Here is a 17,186-nt window from a genome sequence, read left to right as displayed (position 1 = left end):
TCATAGAAATATTGAAGATTTCTGTCCTCTGGGTTGTTGCGCTGTGTAGTCTGGTCGATGTTAACCAATGTTTCAGAGGTCATACTGCCTCCGTCATCAGGGCGATGAGTATAAAGATTTCTGTCTTCTGGGTTGTTGCGCTGTGTAGTCTGGTCGATGTTTACCAACGTTTCAGAGCTCCCATTGGCTCGGGGCAGGCTACTCCATTCACGGTCCGGCTCCTATAAACCTAGCCCCACCCACTCAATTGGCATATTCATCGCCCTGATGACGGAGGCAGTATGACCTCTGAAACGTTGGTTAACATCGACCAGACTACACAGCTCAACAACCTAGAAGACAGAAATCTTCATACTCATCGCCCTGATGATGGAGGCAGTATGACCTCTGAAACGTTGGTTAACATCTACCAGACTACACATCTCAACAACGCAGAAGACAGAAATCTTCATACTCATCGCCCTGATGACGGAGGCAGTATGACCTCTGAAACGTTGGTTAACATCTACCAGACTACACAGCGCAACAACCCAGAAGACAGACATCTTCATAGTCACCGCTGTGAAAACCTCAAATCTTACATAGAAATGTTGATTTTTCTCAAAATAAATCGTGCCTTAAATTTTTCAGGGAGCGTTTTCTGCTCTTCTTGTAGGACGTCTCTGAGATTTCTGTGCGCATGCGTCCGCCTTTTGGATTGGATTCTACTCGACGTGCCTTGGTAGAGATACCTCTGTGCTCAGAATTCCGTGACAACTGTTTGACCGGCTCCTCACTCCTACTTCCCCGACCCTCTTCGGTCTGTATAAAGCCAATTATACAAACTGTGGTCCTGAAGTTACTCGCGCGCACTGCCGCAAAGATGTCGCCTGTGGTGGGCGGGTTTAACAAGTCATTAGGCGAAATTTCGTGTTTCATTTGCCTCCTGCTTCTTAATTGGAGACGACTGTTCCAATTACTCGTCCCTTCTGCAGAATTCCTTTCTTGTTCTCTTTTAACTTTTCTCTTCGCAAAAAAGCGATGTACCCGATAATCCTGTCATGATCTAACTTAGGAAATGCATGTAATTTAATATTTATATTGACAGTGGACAAAATTTAACGAAATTTTGTGATTTCTTTACATGGAACAGAGGTCTCTTCGTAGGTGTTATTACACGGGGAAAAATTCTGATTTGAGAGTTAGGTTAAATTATACATAATCCATTTCGTACGAAAGTGTATTGTACGACTCTGGGTATTAAAAATGCTTTTTAAATCTGTGTTTGAAGAATGAAATGACGTCGAAAATTACACAAGTTACGGAAGTAGGGGTTTGAGAATTTGGACTTTGCTCTCGCTATTACGGTAAGGAAAACTAGAAGAATTAGATGGACAGGGCATGTAGCACGAACGAAGAAAAAGCAATTGGAGATGAACCTGATATGTAGTATCTACGGGGAAGAATAAATTGAAACGTTGTTGGAAAATATCATTTGGAAGTGGCCTTCTAAGAGGCCTGAGCTAAGAGGAGGAGAGTAGCTAATAAGTTACAGCAGAAGAATAAGAGTGAAGACTTGAGATGGGCTCAAGTGTCTCATAAAAACGTCTAATTGGCCATTTATGATGGCGGTTATTCTGTGATCTTCCAGGACAAACAGCTTTCTGTTCAGTGACGCACTTACTCCGCAAAGTTACGTAGCTTTTACTTTTATTTTGCTATTATTTATTCATCTATTTCTTAATTTTGTTCCTTTCACTCTCTATTTTATATTTCGTTCTGTGTTTACGCACGGAAAAGGACGCATGATCTGACATGTAGTTTGATTATCGCATATTCGTGTACGATACAGGTCACACATCGTCTGTACCTCACCATCCGCAAGTTGCTGGTCCTTAGTTCAAATACCACTTGGCAGATTTTCCGTCCCTTTACTCAGTCCACCCGGATTAATTCTGGCTCAATAATTTTAAACAGGTCACGATAGGTTTCTTCAAAATCTGTCGTTCAAATTCAAGATTCCTTTCGACGCTGTGTAAATAACGTAATGAAGAAAGCGTCGTTGAATAAATCGAGAAACAAATTCTGTGTTCAGTGTAGGTACACTCATGTGTACAGCATCTTTGCTGAGAGTGTACGCACAGCGTGCATTGCTTGTCCGTCAGCATGATCCCCAGGTCCCCTGCCGTCAACACGCCGGTCGGCTATTCGTATCGTGTAAGTGTTTCATCATCCCTCTACGTGGAGCCTTGATCCACGTTAAAGAAACTGCTTATGAAGTCCATGGAGCAGAGCCCTTGAGGAGCCAACAGTCTCTCAGCTGGACAACGAATGTCCTGAGTGCACAACAGTGTACTTCCAAGGACTTGATTGATACTGGCGCCTCCTGGAATCAAAATAAGCCAACCCACATCTTTCCTGTTTATTTAAGATTATTTTCAAATTATCATCCCATCTATGCCCAGGTCTTCCAAGTGTTCTCTTCAGACTTTCCGAACGAATCTATGTGTTTCTTCACCTATCATTGATTGTTCAAGAAATGTGTCACGAAGTTTGTAGGTTAACTTCGTAAGTTTCTTGTTCGAAATTATTTCTAGCCCGTTGATATTTAACCCCTTAAATATTCGCCTCTGTATCCTGTTCTAAAACGAGATCGGTTTAAGTTATTTCCTTTATGCAAGATCTCAAGTTTCACGTTATAGAAACGAACACTTCAGTATTTTAATCTTTACGTTTTCGGATACGACACGGACGCGGTGTTTGGTTTCGCTGCATTACCTCGCGTGTTATCCGCTTGAAGTGTACTTAAAGCTCATTACATTTTCAAAGAGTCTTCTTCTGCTGTATTTCACTATTTGTTTGTCATTGAAGTTCCATGGTTTTTGTTGCATCTGTTTTAGTTTTGTGTTGGTAGAAGTCGGAATGAAACCCGGAAAACTTTTATTAGAACCTTGTTAACCAACAGTCAATTGTAATTATTTATGTTCATATTTTTTTTGCTGTTTAAATTATATGTATGTTACCGGCAATGTATAAAATCGGGCAATGTATAGAATGCCTAAAGTCAGTGGGCATAATAAATAGTAATGTTAATATTGTTTGGTTGTGTAAATTAAAATTAATCAAAATCGAATGGGTAAGCTGTCAAGATGGAGGCTGTGCAAGATAGTCGCGAAAACACCAAGCTACTAAATCTGAACATAACAAAAGCTTTGAGAATTAAAAAAATTGTTTTATATACTAACCTAACCTAATCTAACCTAACCTAACAAAGTTTTGAGAATGTAAAAAATTGTTTTATGTACTAACCTAAACTAACAAAAGTTTTCAGAATTAAAAAAATGTTTTATATACTAACCTAACCTAATCTAACCTAACCTAACAAAGTTTTGAGAATGTAAAAAATTGTTTTATGTACTAACCTAACCTAACAAAAGTTTTGAGAATTAAAAAAATGTTTTATATACTAACCTAACCTAATCTAACCTAACCTAACAAAGTTTTGAGAATGTAAAAGAAATGTTTTATTTACTAATCTAACCTAACAAAAGTTTTGAGAATTAAAAAAATTGTTTTATGTACTAACCTAAACTAACAAAAGTTTTGAGAATTTAAAAAAATGTTTTATATACTAACCTAGCCTAATCTAACCTAACCTAACAAAGTTTTGAGAATGTAAAAAATTGTTTTATGTACTAACCTAAACTAACAAAAGTTTTCAGAATTAAAAAAATGTTTTATATACTAACCTAACATAATCTAACCTAACCTAACAAAGTTTTGAGAATGTAAAAAATTGTTTTATGTACTAACCTAACCTAACAAAAGTTTTGAGAATTAAAAAAATGTTTTATATACTAACCTAACCTAATCTAACCGAACCTAACAATGGTTTTGAGAATTTAAAAGAAATGTTTTATTTACTAACCTAACCTAACAAAAGTTTTGAGAATTAAAAAAATGTTTTATATTAAGTTTTTGCAAACATAAAAGACAAAATACAACTTCATAAATCGTATTATAGAAACTTCTTTGTTATGTACTTTGCCTAAAGAATCTGAGGCATTTTATAAAATGCCTGGGCATTCCATAGAATGCCTGAATTTCGTACTTTGCCTACTAACTTTAGGCATTCCATACATTGCCGAATTTCACAGTTTGCCGGTAACATGCATTTAAGAAAATAAACCGCCGTTAAACACCTGAACATTAAGGCCAGCTGGGGGGGGGGGGGTTGCATTTTGTTCATACCTGTTGAAGAATAAGAAACACTTAACATAACTTAAATATTTATAACTCGGAGTGTAGTTTGAATAATTAAACAATTAAGTCCAAAATGTAATTTAATTTAATGTTAAAGTTTGTTTGTTCCGCACACTAATGCCTGTAGATCCGATGGCGGACGATGTTAATGCATGCTGAAGTGATCAAAGGAAAAGTTTGCCGAGCACACGGGAGAAGAGACCATCGCCGACAAAGCAGAGGCTTGCTTCCGATACTTGACGAAACAAGAAAAATTCCGTCTGAACCGAGAGGCTTCAGACGAGATGGAGCACAGACAGCAACATGTGTCAGCGGAAGATACCGAGTGAAACATCAGTGAGAGTTTCCATCGATCAGCTTTCGTGAAGCTTGTCATGGCTGAATGCGTAAGTCTTCGCGGTCTGATGTTTGTACAGCTTACGGTCCATCAGGTTCTATCGCGTGCCTTCGTACCACGAAACTGTCTGACAGGGAAGTTCTTCTGCGAGCAACTGCTAATCCATCCACTTAGATATTCTAATTAATGTCTCGTTATTTCATTCCCTCGCATTTTCATTCTTCTTTGCACTTAGCTACTCTTTGAGCCGGGATAGCTCAGTCAGTGTAGTGACTAGCTACGGGCTGGACGACCGGAGTTCGATCCCCGACGGGGGCAGAGGATTTTTCCTCTAGCCTCTGGGGCCAACCCAGCCTCCTCTGCAATGGGTACCGGGGTCCTTTCCCGGGGGTAAAGCCGGCCGGGGCGTGATGCTGACCACTCACCCCCATCTAGTGCCGAGGTCAAGGAAGAGAGGAGCTATACCTCCACTCACCCCAAACGCCTACATGGCGTATAGTGGGACAAACTTTACTTTACTTTACTTAGCTACTCTTTATGTTCCTTCGCTCTTCGGCTCTTCGTATTTACCTTCTCTCCTGCCTTATCTATTTCTTTCCTTTTCAAGTCTTCCTTATTTATTCCTTTTCTTTATCTAAAAATTTTATACGTATCTTTTACTTCGTTGTCTGTCTCGTTTCTTAATTTTTTTTAACAATTTCCTAATTTATGTTCGCCCTTCTTTTATCGCTGTATTTCTCTTCTCTCTTGACATAAGTACGTCTTTCCAACATTCATTTAGTTTTCCGTCTTCAAGTTTTAGTTTTTTTCTCTCTCATATTTTTCTAATTTGTTACAATTACGTCCCTATTACTCCTCTTCTGTTATTTATTATCTTTCTTTCTTTACTTCTTATTCTCCCGTTCTGGTCTCCCGATTATTGATTCCTCATTCATTACTCGTTTCCTCTTTAACTTTCTTTGTTCTTGAACGTGTATGATTTTGCAGAATTATTTGTGAGGCTGCGTGCCCACAACTGCGAACTGTACCAGACTATCACCTCCAGCGTTTCGCATATGAATTTGTTATTTTTTAAGAAGCAGATATTTCTTGAAGGACAGACGAAATAGAATAAAAGTGTGTTGAGAGAAATGATGAACAGGAATTAATAAAAAGGACTGTTTTCTTTTACATACGTATACAGGGATTGAAAAACTACAACAATTCGCCTGAGGCGACTTATTTTGCGAGCTGGCGACCAGAAATTCGTATTCATCATTATATTAATAGTACAAATTCGCAATTATTGTGTAGGATGCTGTACTATGAGACGACTGATAATAAAAACTAGGAACACATGCACTCTACTGTTTGATATTTTATTACGTTTAGTGTAAACCAAAGCCCTGATCACATTTTTCATGAAAATTTACATTATGGAGTTATAATTTAATTACTTTTAGCCAGTTTTGTATTAATTGCAATTACGTATTCCTATATATTCTTGTAAACATAATTGTGTATAATTACACTCATTTTTAAAAATGGTATTCCTATATTTTTTGAAAACTGTGAGATCGGGCATGGAAAGCTATAGGTGACAGATTGCAAAGGCCATACTACCTGAGCAGAGTCGATCATATTCGGAAAGTTAGGAGCAGAAAACAAAGAACAGATATCGGAAAATATTCCTTTGTAAATAGGACCATCCAACTCTGGAACCAGCTACCTGCTGAGGTTTTAGGGACTCTCTCCTGTAAACCAAGTACGTTTAGGAAGAAGGTTAGGAAAGTGATAAATGAGGTGAAGTAAAGGGACTACATGGGTGGGTGCAGTGAAGGGGGGTAAATTGGGGTGAGGATGGGAAGGCTTCATAAGTGTAGTGAAGTGAAGAGAAGGTCCTGATGAAACGTGTGAATCATTACTGTTACTGACTTATGTCTAGTTGGTATTAATTTTTAAGTTATGTACTTTAGGTTATACGGTTTTGTAATATTATGAGTTGTTTTATTTTGAGTGTGGTGTGTTGTTTTGTTGTGTCTTATTGTTCTCGTTGTGCCTTATGTTTTTGTGTCTCATTGTTTTTGTTGTGTCATGTCTTTTTGTCTTACTGTATTGTTGTGTCTCATTGCTTTGTTGTGTCTTATTGTTCTTGTTGTGCCTTATGTTTTTTGTGTCTCATTGTTTTGTTGTCTTATTGTTTTTGTTGTGTCTTATGTCTTTTTGTCTTACTGTTTTGTTGTGTCTCATTGTTCTGTTGTTTCTTACTTATTGTTTTTGTTTTTGTTGTCTTATGTTTTTTGTGTTATTGTTTTGTTCTGTTTCATTGTTCTGTTGTTTCTTATTGTTTTTGTTGTTTTATGTTTTTTTTTGTGTCTTATTGTTTTGTTCTGTCTCATTGTTCTGTTGTTTCTTATTGTTTTTGTTGTCTTATGTTTTGTTGTGTCTTATTGTAGGACCACTGCCACCGGGTAAAAACCCATTTGCAGTCAAATAAATAATAATAATTTATAGAGTATTATAAATATGAATTGTGCACAGAATATTAAACTGCAACTTATCTTTGTATTGGATCACGCGTGATAAATGATTGATGCTTCAGAAATTCAGCGACTCCTTTTTAACTACATAGTTTATAACAAGATGATTGTGAGGCTGATGAATTGGAAGGATTTAAGAAGGAAGCGGTAGTGGCCTATCTCACGGTATTAGCGACATTTCTGTAGAGGAACTGAGGAATCCCTTGGGGTAGCTGGTCTGTGGACCGTGATTCGAACCAGGGATTTCCCGATCTCTAAAGCATGATAGCGAAACTGCTTCATGACGACGCAGGATATAAGAATCTTTTGCAGAAACGAACGTAAAATGTTGAGAACTCTGTTGGGACGGTGAAGGGTTCGATGTAAGGACTTTAGGAATGCGCGCCACATCGAACGTTATTTTATTCAGTTTAGAGAGCGAAGCTGTGTGGCGTGGTCGCCCATTACGAGAGAATCTGGTCTTGTAGCGCTGCGTTAGAAAGAGACGAAACGACAAGAGAGGAAGTGTTCAGAATTGAACAATTCATCATTTATAGTACCCACAGACGCAAGTCTATCGCACGTGCGCTCTCAACAACTTAAATATGAAAGCTCATGCATATTTATGGCATCTCATCGAGCTCGCAGCACGACACAAGCCTTCCCTAATCATTCTAAACAGATTATGTTAAAACGTTTTACAGCTCGTGAAGTCGTAACTAGCCAACACTGAGAGGGAAGCAGGATTCGTCTTGAAAATTTAACAGTGCTCAGTTGATGAGAATGTTTATTAATGTGTCAACAAAACACCTCATTGGACCCTGTCCTGAGCCAACTTAATCAAAGGTACACGCCCTGACGATGCCTTAAATTTTAAGGTATATTTTATTAGCCCTATTAATGTACGACCTACGCTTATGTCTTGCAAGTGGTCTGTGCCCTTAAATTTTACAAATAAAATATTATATTAATAGGTCTTCCATCTCATTCGTGTTAGGTTTTCCACTAGTCCAATCTTCCTTTGTTTGATCGACCTAAGAATGTTTCAGTGATAGTCTTTGTACCAATATGCACCGCCCTGATTTGGAAATAGCGAAATTTTGCAGACTTAAGTCTGTCTCTGCCCTCAGATCTCCGTTTCTGTGGAGCTGATCCCCATCTCCCGACGGCAGTGTTAGTAATAATAGTATACGCTATTGCGTATAGACTGAGCGAGCCGATGAACGCCTGTGGGAAAAGGGGCGAAGCAGCCAGGTCTAAAATTAGAATAATATCAAAACTATTTTCTTAACTAAACTCATTGGAACACTAAAGATTACTAGACCAGAATGTTTTATGTAATTTGTCATGTTTTTTAGGAATTGTTTCTGGGTTATGTCTCCTAGAAGTGTTCGTCCTCTATTTTGGTTCATGTGCCACTTTTGCTCTCGTCCAGAATAGTTAAGTTGATTTAGCACAACTGAGTTGGTTTTGCCCGAGGAAGCTGACAGATTCCATTCTCTCAAACGTGGTTTGTAATTAAAACTTGGAAGGGTTATAATATCCACGAGGTTTGTCATTTTCGAAATTCACCGCCGTCACAAAACCAGATTAAATTTACCATACGTATTAGTTGAAGAGAAAATTCTTATCTATGGATGTGAAATATATTATTGTTTTATCTCACAGAAGAAATATAAATATCAAAAAAGGAAAATGTATTTCAATTTGTGCTCTATGTTTGTGCTATTTTTTCATAAGCAAATTAAACTTCGATGTTTATGAAGTATCGCATATCTATAATTTGTCCATTTATATGCAAGCGGTGATCCCATGTCCCTTATATGAACACGCATGGCATCTGGCGCAAGATACATGGACTGCTTCATTATTCGTGACGTATAAAAATAGTGTACAGTCTCCGAACCGAAAAAATAACTCACATATGTTTTGACGCGACTCAAATGAAAAACGAAAATACCACAAAACCTCAGGAACGGTTTCATTCTGCCAAGAAGAACGTTTTTAGATATGGACTGTTGCTTTCTTTGCTATGTTACGTAACTCTTTAGATTCGATGTTCATTTGTGGCAGACACAATTCAATTGCAGGACAGCTAATCAGAAATATTTTTTATCGATTTTGTTATATGGACGTCTTCCAAACGTTTCTATGAGGCGTTTGAGAAAGAAAATTCCATATTTTGTTTCACTTAGAAAAATAAAAAAAATAATGCGATTGAGAATCATTTTTTCAGAACACTGTTTTTAAAAATATGCCACTTTGCCTCCGATTATCATTCCTAATTTCAATTGACGTCACCCCGATATCCCGTCCGCTCAGCCGGAAGCTGGGTTTAAACACGTCTTTCAGAACGTAATTTTTGTAGTGGGTGGACGCGAACTTTCCTGGCTGATGGCTTGGTCGACGAGGTTGAAAACGTTGACCAACAAGAAGTCCTGATGCAATTTATTCTGGTGTGGACGGAGGAACGAGTAGGCACACAAGAACAAACCTCAAACTTCTGGGAAACCGAAGCAACAAATCAGATTGTCTTCCTACCAGGATCCACGTGGATTCACAGCAGCAGACTCTGTTGGGATTGGACAACACAAATTTGTTGAGAATCCACTTGGGTATGCGCATTATTTCACAAGGAACGACATGCAGTAGAAAATTCGGAAATACATTTCTCATTCTTTCCGCATTTTATAAGCGAAACAGAAGTTTGTAGGGAGCCACTTTTAAAAATATCCTGTTTACAATGGGCCTTTAAATTAAAATTGATAGCAACATTTAGTCATCATAAATTACGTGTTTTATGTTTATAGCAAAAACAAAATTAAAAATGAATTTTACCTATAACTTTAACTATACACCCAAATACCAAATTTCGTCCAAGTCTATCAAATTATTTCTGAGATAAAACTCGTGAATACACACGCACGGACAGACATGACTTTTTAACTGCATTTTTATAATCTTTATAAAAATAAAATATAAAATATTTTCTCATCTAGTATCGCCATAATGTAACCTTTGAACCTGGCAAAGCGTCGTTATATCATACAATACGACACCCTAAGAAACACCACCTTCTATACAAATGTCTGAATATGTCAATTGAATAAAAATTTTCTTGGATATTATCCATCGTTTAGTAAATATAAAACGTAAAACGACGTTTCGGAGATGGGACTCTATCTCCGTCTTCAGGTTCCTACACAGTTGGGCCCACTAGATAGAGCTAATCCCTATCTCCGGACTGAATCTGTATTCGGTCTATGAAACAGTATTATAACCCCCCCCCCCCCACATACAGTTTTCGGTAAAACCAGTTAATATATGTATATATGTGTATGTATGTATCTGTAGGGTTGAATGGACGTCAGAGAACTCTGTGGTTTAATGCACGTGTCATGCAATTAGAACGCGCCCCGGTTACGTGCAGAGATTCATGTAACCAGTGCCTCGGCCGCTAGCAATGACAAAGGATGCTTATGTCACTGGACCAATTATCATTGCACTGCTTTATCTCTGCGCGTGTTAATCTTAGCTGGTGCTTACCAGCTCTTTCAAGAAAACTTAAAACTTGGGATAGGTCGTTAGTATCTCAATGCAATTGTCTGAGCACAGAAATATGTCAGTCTTTTTGTCAAAGTTCTGAGCATCTGAATGTTGGTTTTTACCACCGTTGTTTTGTTCATTTTATACTTAGCGTACTTTTCCTCTAATTACAATTCGTTTGTGACACAGTCGCATTTCCTAATGACTTAGTCATCTTCAGGCTATGCGCGGTAAAATTTGTTAAGTTAGGTTCAGAACTTTAACATCTACCGTGTAATGCGAATGTGAGATACCCTGAAGATGGCTAAATACAGCCGAAACACGTAGTGCATTTAAATTTGAGTGTGTTTTGAAATATTATATTTAATAAACTTCAGTGCTCTTATATAAGTCAGTAACAGAAAAGTTAGAGATCTCGCGTAAGTCTGCTTTATAGTTTCTTTAACAAGAAAATACAAAATAGGATTTGAGGTGTTCACGGCGGTGAGTCTGAAGATAGCTGTCTTTTGGGTGACCATCGCCCTGATGATGGAGGCAGCAAGGACCTCTGAACCATCGGTAAACTGCTACCAGACAACACGGAGTTACAACCCGGAAGAGAGCCATCTTTAATAAATATAAAGCAATAGAATTATCAGAAAGTAACTTTTATTACCATCATGTCTGCCCAAATGTCCGTTCATAAGTGACTGCGTCCACGCCGAGGTGCCTGCTGGGATAATACTCCGTGTATTATAAATACACGGAGATTTGTTCAGCTGTTGTAATTTTCGTTTATTTTCAATTTCGAGAGGTAGCTTAATCTCAGGTCGTAGATTGAATTCGTCTGGCTCACGACAGGGCTCAGTAATGAGTGCTTATGAACATAAAATAATAGCCACGCTTAGTGCACAAGTGCGATGCGTAATATTATTATTATTTAGTGTTCTGTCTGACGACAGGTCCATATGAACAGGATCCTTCCATCCTTTTCTCGGACTGGGACCTGTTCATATACGTTCTTGGCAGATGATCCAGAAGTGGTTTGCCATTGCCTTCTGCTGTGTGTGAATGGAGTAATTGTTGGGATGCCACGGAGAAACCGGGGAAGTCCCCAGAGGAAAACTCCGTGTTGCCTAGACCACGGTCTTGCCCAACACAAGTTATAAATTCGGGCACCGCCGGGAATCGAACCCGAGACCCCAGGATTACAAGGCCAGCGTTCTAACCGCTAGACCACCTCATCTTATTATTATTTAGTGTTCTGTCTGGCGACAGGTCCATATGAACAGGATCCTTCCATCCTTTTCTCGGACTGGGACCTGTTCATATACGTTCTTGGCAGATGATCCAGAAGTGGTTTGCCATTGCCTTCTTCTGTGTGTGGATGGAGTAATTGTTGGGATGCCACGGAGAAACCGGGGAAGCCCCCGGAGGAAAACTCCGTGATGCCTAGACCACGGCCTTGCCCAACACAAGTTATAAATTCGGGCACCGCCGGGAATCGAACCCGAGACCCCAGGATTACAAGGCCAGCGTTCTAACCGCTAGACCACCTTATCTTATTATTATTTAGTGCTCTGTCTGACGACAGGTCCATATGAACAGGATCCTTCCATCCTTTTCTCGGACTGGGACCTGTTCATATACGTTCTTGGCAGATGATCCAGAAGTGGTTTGCCATTGCCTTCTTCTGTGTGTGGATGGAGTAATTGTTGGGATGCCACGGAGAAACCGGGGAAGCCCCCGGAGGAAAACTCCGTGATGCCTAGACCACGGCCTTGCCCAACACAAGTTATAAATTCGGGTGACGGTGGTGACTCTGGTAGCAAGAGATGCAAGCGAGTCTATGGTGGGATCTGGCGGAGTCTGCGGTTATGGATTTTGTGTTAGTGCAGTTTCCCTGAAAATGTATATTTATTTTATAAACAGTTTTTAAATATTTTGTTATTTTCAGTGTGATTCTCGAGAAAACACTGTAAAGGATCTCCGGTTCCCCTAGGGGGTCGGGAAAGTTTTGGCTAGCTGAGAGACTACCAGCTTCTGAAGAAGCACTCTGCTCCACACAACAAGGTTTATTTAAAGGTCACTTTAAACGCGAGACTGTATTTTACACACACATTCATCGTACGTACACACATACATAGTCATTAAACTCCAGTCATCAAACATGATGTACGTCATTTCTAGTATAAAAGAATAACCGTGTTTAAGTTTAATCACATTTGTTTCGATTTAAGACCCTCCTTTTTCTGCTACCTAAAAATATTATTCCTTATTCATCTAAATGAGTGAATTTAATAAGGACTAAATGTTTACATGTAAATACACACATTTGAATATCCGATACAATACTTACATAAAGTAAACTGCTTTCTCGAGGCATTACTGAGATACACTGAGATCCTGCGATTTTCCTGATACTTCAGGCATACAGATAACCTCTTACACCTGAGATTAGACGGTCGCCACACGCGAAAGAAACACATTTATTTAATGACACAACCAAGTGTGAGAACATTTACCCATTAATCTTTACAAAAACCTTTCCATAACGAGGGAAAATTTGTAAGGAACTTTGTACATCACCAAACAATCCGTAATTGTAGCGTATAAATTTATGTTCCCTTCTTATGGCTAAACACAGTCGAGCCTTTCTCTGGCCGTAATCTGAGCGGTAGTTCATAATATACAGTCCCTCCATAAAGCTGGAGAGTTATGAAGTTCTCTTCTACAGTACTTTTATAATGCCTGTAGTTGAACTACTGAACTTCTGACACATGTCCCACATTTTGTGAAGTTACATTTCTCATCTGCTTAAAAACCATCTTCCATCATACATCTCTATGGTAACAGATACGCACAGCTTCTGTTGCTGATGCTATTGAAATAGACTGTTAACACATGGTGACTAAAAGTATATTTCCGTGATTTTTCAAGCGTGCAAGACCAAATCTGCACCAGAACTCAATAATGTTCAGCTACATGCAAAACGTAACAGGTATTGACAGAGCTATCTCAGCTACTTGATAGGATGGGGTGAAATGTAATGACGCCATTAAAGTACAGGGAGCCCTCGATTTACGCCGGGGATGCGTTCCTGGACGAACCGGCGTAAACGGAATCGGCGTAAATTGAAACTCTCTTATAATGTAAATCAATGCGAAGTCGATGACATGAGTTCCCAGCACACAAACATTGACGAGTAATATAATGGCATTACATTTAAAGCTCTGAAATAACGTAAATAAAATAAAGGGAATTTAAAAAATATATTTTATATATTTAAAATCGGCAATTCGTTGGTCCCCGCGATTCTTTCGCGTGATTGATGTGTACAGTCATCTCTGCTGTTATGCGATAGTTGCATTCATATAAGACGCCGATCTATAGAAAATCGCGTAGTAAAATTAACCCTGGTACCTCCGCAGAGATTAAATTAGTCTTTTGAAAATTAAAAGCGCCAGGAATGAAATTGCACAAGAGCAAACTCGCATATGCAAAAGTTTGCATTTCACAAACAGCTTTTACCGATTCATCGATCTCATTGGAGCAAATTCGCGTTAACGAAACTTACGTAATTGCAGAGATGACTGTATTTATAATTTTTATTCAAAATCAGCGATGTAAGAATTACGATTTAGTATAAGAAGGAGTACGAGATACATTGTAAAACGTTATAAATAATAGTAAAAAATATTTTTTTCCACTTTTTGACTTTCTGGTTTCAAAATCGGCGTTATTCTGAATCGGCGCAAATTGAACCGGCGCAAATCGAGGGCTACTTGTATTCCCTGACGCGCCATTAGTTGAGCACCGAACTGGAATTTATTAAGTAGTAATAAAGCGAAACATGGTTGCAAACGCGCTGAATAGCAGTTTATATAAATAAATATTAAAACCGTGAGATGAATATGAGAAAGAAAAATGTAATATTTAAGGAGCCCTCGTCCATATTTCTTTTCCTCTCACTGCAGTAGAACAGTGTTGCACGAATCCGTGTAATTTCTTTGTGACGGGTATAAAATATTACGCACTCAGTTCACAAGGGCGATCTTTCGTTTCGTTTGAAGCTGAGAGGTGCTGTGCCCCAAAGTGATGCAATTAAATAGACTTATTTCGTAGATTAGCGTCTCTCTTGCAAACTACGATTAATAGTTTTATATATTCAGTGTTCTTTCTTTATGTAATATAAAATCACTTTATTTAACATTTTAAAGCGCGATGCAAACTATAGGATATTTACCAAGAACTTCAAATATCAATAATTCTACATTTTGCCCTCAAAATTCATTTATCATTATCATGATGGTAGCCTTGTTCGGCGATTGGTGCCCGACTGGTCACCTCTCCCCTCTCATAACCTCCAGGCGTGAACACCCCTGTGCTTTCACCATTTTGGGCTCAACTTTGGGGTAAGAATGACCTATGTTACGGGGTGTGATAATTCATTTCTTTTATCCGGTATTCGAATTGTTCTTTCCTGAATCCACGATGGCTTTCGATTCCTTTTTCGCCTTGTTTATCCACCTGTTTATCAAGGCGATGACTTTATTTCGGAATCACTGTTCATATACGAGGTGCGATCGGAAAGTTTCAAGACTGCGCCTATAAAAACCCGTACACTTATCTCAGGTATTAAATTCATCCATCACCCTCGAAGTAGTTCCCTGGGAGTGAACACAACGATCCCAGCGCCGCTGCCAAACCTGGAAGCATCCCTGGAAATTTTTCTTTGTCAGCCTGTCAAGCACCATCTGCGATTCTGCCTGAATCTCTTCTATCGTCTCAAATCTCCTTCCCTTTAGCTGAATTTTCATCTTTGGGAAGAGAAAGAAGTCACACGGAGCTTAGAAAGGAAGTTGGGGTCGGTTCTTGCAAGATCTTTGAGCTCCTGACAAACGAGAAGTCGATTCTGCTTCTGGTCCTCAGACAGGATGCGTCGCATGTGGAGTTCTTGCTTTAGAATCAGCTGACAGGTCCCATAGCCTATCCCAACAATGTCGCACAAGTCGTTGATGGTACGACGTCGATCTTCGTGAATGGCCTGCCGAATCTTCGTAACATTTTCGGGCGTTGTGCTCGAAGATGGTCGTCCAGAACGCTCGTCATCATCGACAGAGGTTCGGCCATTTTTAAAACGTGAATGCCACACAAAAGTTTGTGCACGACCCATTGCGGACTCCCCAAATGCTTGCTTTAGCATTTCATAGGTTTCCGTAGCCGTTTTGGCGAGTCTTTGGCAAAATTTGATGCACACGCCATTCCGAAATCGCAGGAGGGTCGGTGTAATGCACTACCAAAACGCCCGTAACTAAGAAACAAATGCTAATTAGATGATGCCGGCTGGCACACTGATTCACTATGAATGTAGGCCGCACCCCCTAGCGGCAGAAGCTCGTAATACATCCGGTTCGCCCTCTATTGACACAGTCTTGAAACATTCCGATCGCACCTCGTATACCTAGTCTTTACGTCAAGCATTAGACTCGCAACATGTTTTACGTGCAGTACTGATACACGAGCGTTAAATAACCCAATTTGAGGGTCTACAGAGATCTCTGTGCTAATGCATATCTCGTAGAATGACTACTGTAAAGAATGGAGTGCTTTAAAACGGGCTTCTGTTCCATTCAGATGCGTTGATCACGGAATTGAAAACCGCTGTCGCCGCTGCTGCCATCTGTGCGCAATGTAAGCTAACCAATGAAACAAAACACTGTTCTGTCATGGACTGCGTAACTCCGTGGTTGTCTTTCATTTATGACACCTGATACTAGTATAGCTTTTCATAAATGGAAATTGCGTTGCCATGGAAATACGAGAAATACACTTGTTAAAGGGGATACATCAGCTTCTGGTCTACACTCACGATGTTAATTTGTTGGGTGAGGACGTGAATATCATTAAGAGAAGCGTAGAAGCTCTCTGATATCCTTGTAACAAAATTACTAAGGATATGTTCGTGTCTCTTCCCCAGAATATACAAGAAAGTGGTTGTATAAAGCTGGCTAATAAATCATTGGAAAATATGGCGAATGTCAAATACTTGTATTTGGGAACGACGCTTACAAATAAAAATTGCATCTAGTAAGAGCAGATTAAATCTTGGTAGTGCTTTCTACTACGCAGTTCAGAAACTTTGTCTCCCTCAGACTAATCCCTTTTAACCATTAACAATTGCTGTGATGATAATTCAGCGTATATAGAAAATATTCTAACCCAACAAATACCACAATTTGAGGCTAATAGAGAAATTTAAAAAAAAAAATGTTATTAATTAAATATCTCATTACACTGGTTTAACTATATTTTGATATACCTTATAAAAAATTTTATGCCATTACAGTGCATATAACTAAATAGTTTGAGAGGATTGTAAAATTTGAAGAAGTGTAATTTACTATCAAACAAATCACTATAAGCTCCGACATTTATACGAGGTGCGATCGGAAAGTTTCAAGACTGCGCGTATAAAAACCCGTACACTTATCTCAGGTATTAAATTCATCCATCACCCTCGAAGTAGTTCCCCTGGGAGTGAACACAACGATCCCAGCGCCGCTGCCAAGCCTGGAAGCATC

At 39.0% G+C, this 17,186-nt stretch overlaps 2 protein-coding genes across 4 annotated transcripts in view; one reads left to right on the top strand and one right to left on the bottom strand.

Annotated features, from left to right (window-relative positions):
- Positions 1-17,186, top strand: part of LOC110832402 (uncharacterized) — a 277,620-nt gene that overhangs the window by 214,404 nt on the left and 46,030 nt on the right. The window lies entirely within an intron of this gene.
- LOC110832398 (glutamate receptor ionotropic, delta-2) overlaps positions 1-17,186 on the bottom strand; it is a 144,416-nt gene that overhangs the window by 112,238 nt on the left and 14,992 nt on the right. The window lies entirely within an intron of this gene.

This window comes from Zootermopsis nevadensis, unplaced genomic scaffold (genome assembly GCF_977971745.1).
Source record: "Zootermopsis nevadensis isolate Lab colony 2312 unplaced genomic scaffold, Znev_1.0 Znev_ptg000013l, whole genome shotgun sequence".
Taxonomy (NCBI): Eukaryota; Metazoa; Arthropoda; class Insecta; order Blattodea; family Termopsidae; genus Zootermopsis; species Zootermopsis nevadensis.
The sequence above is the reverse complement of the archived record's forward strand: the minus strand, read 5'-3'. Positions and strand labels throughout refer to the sequence as shown.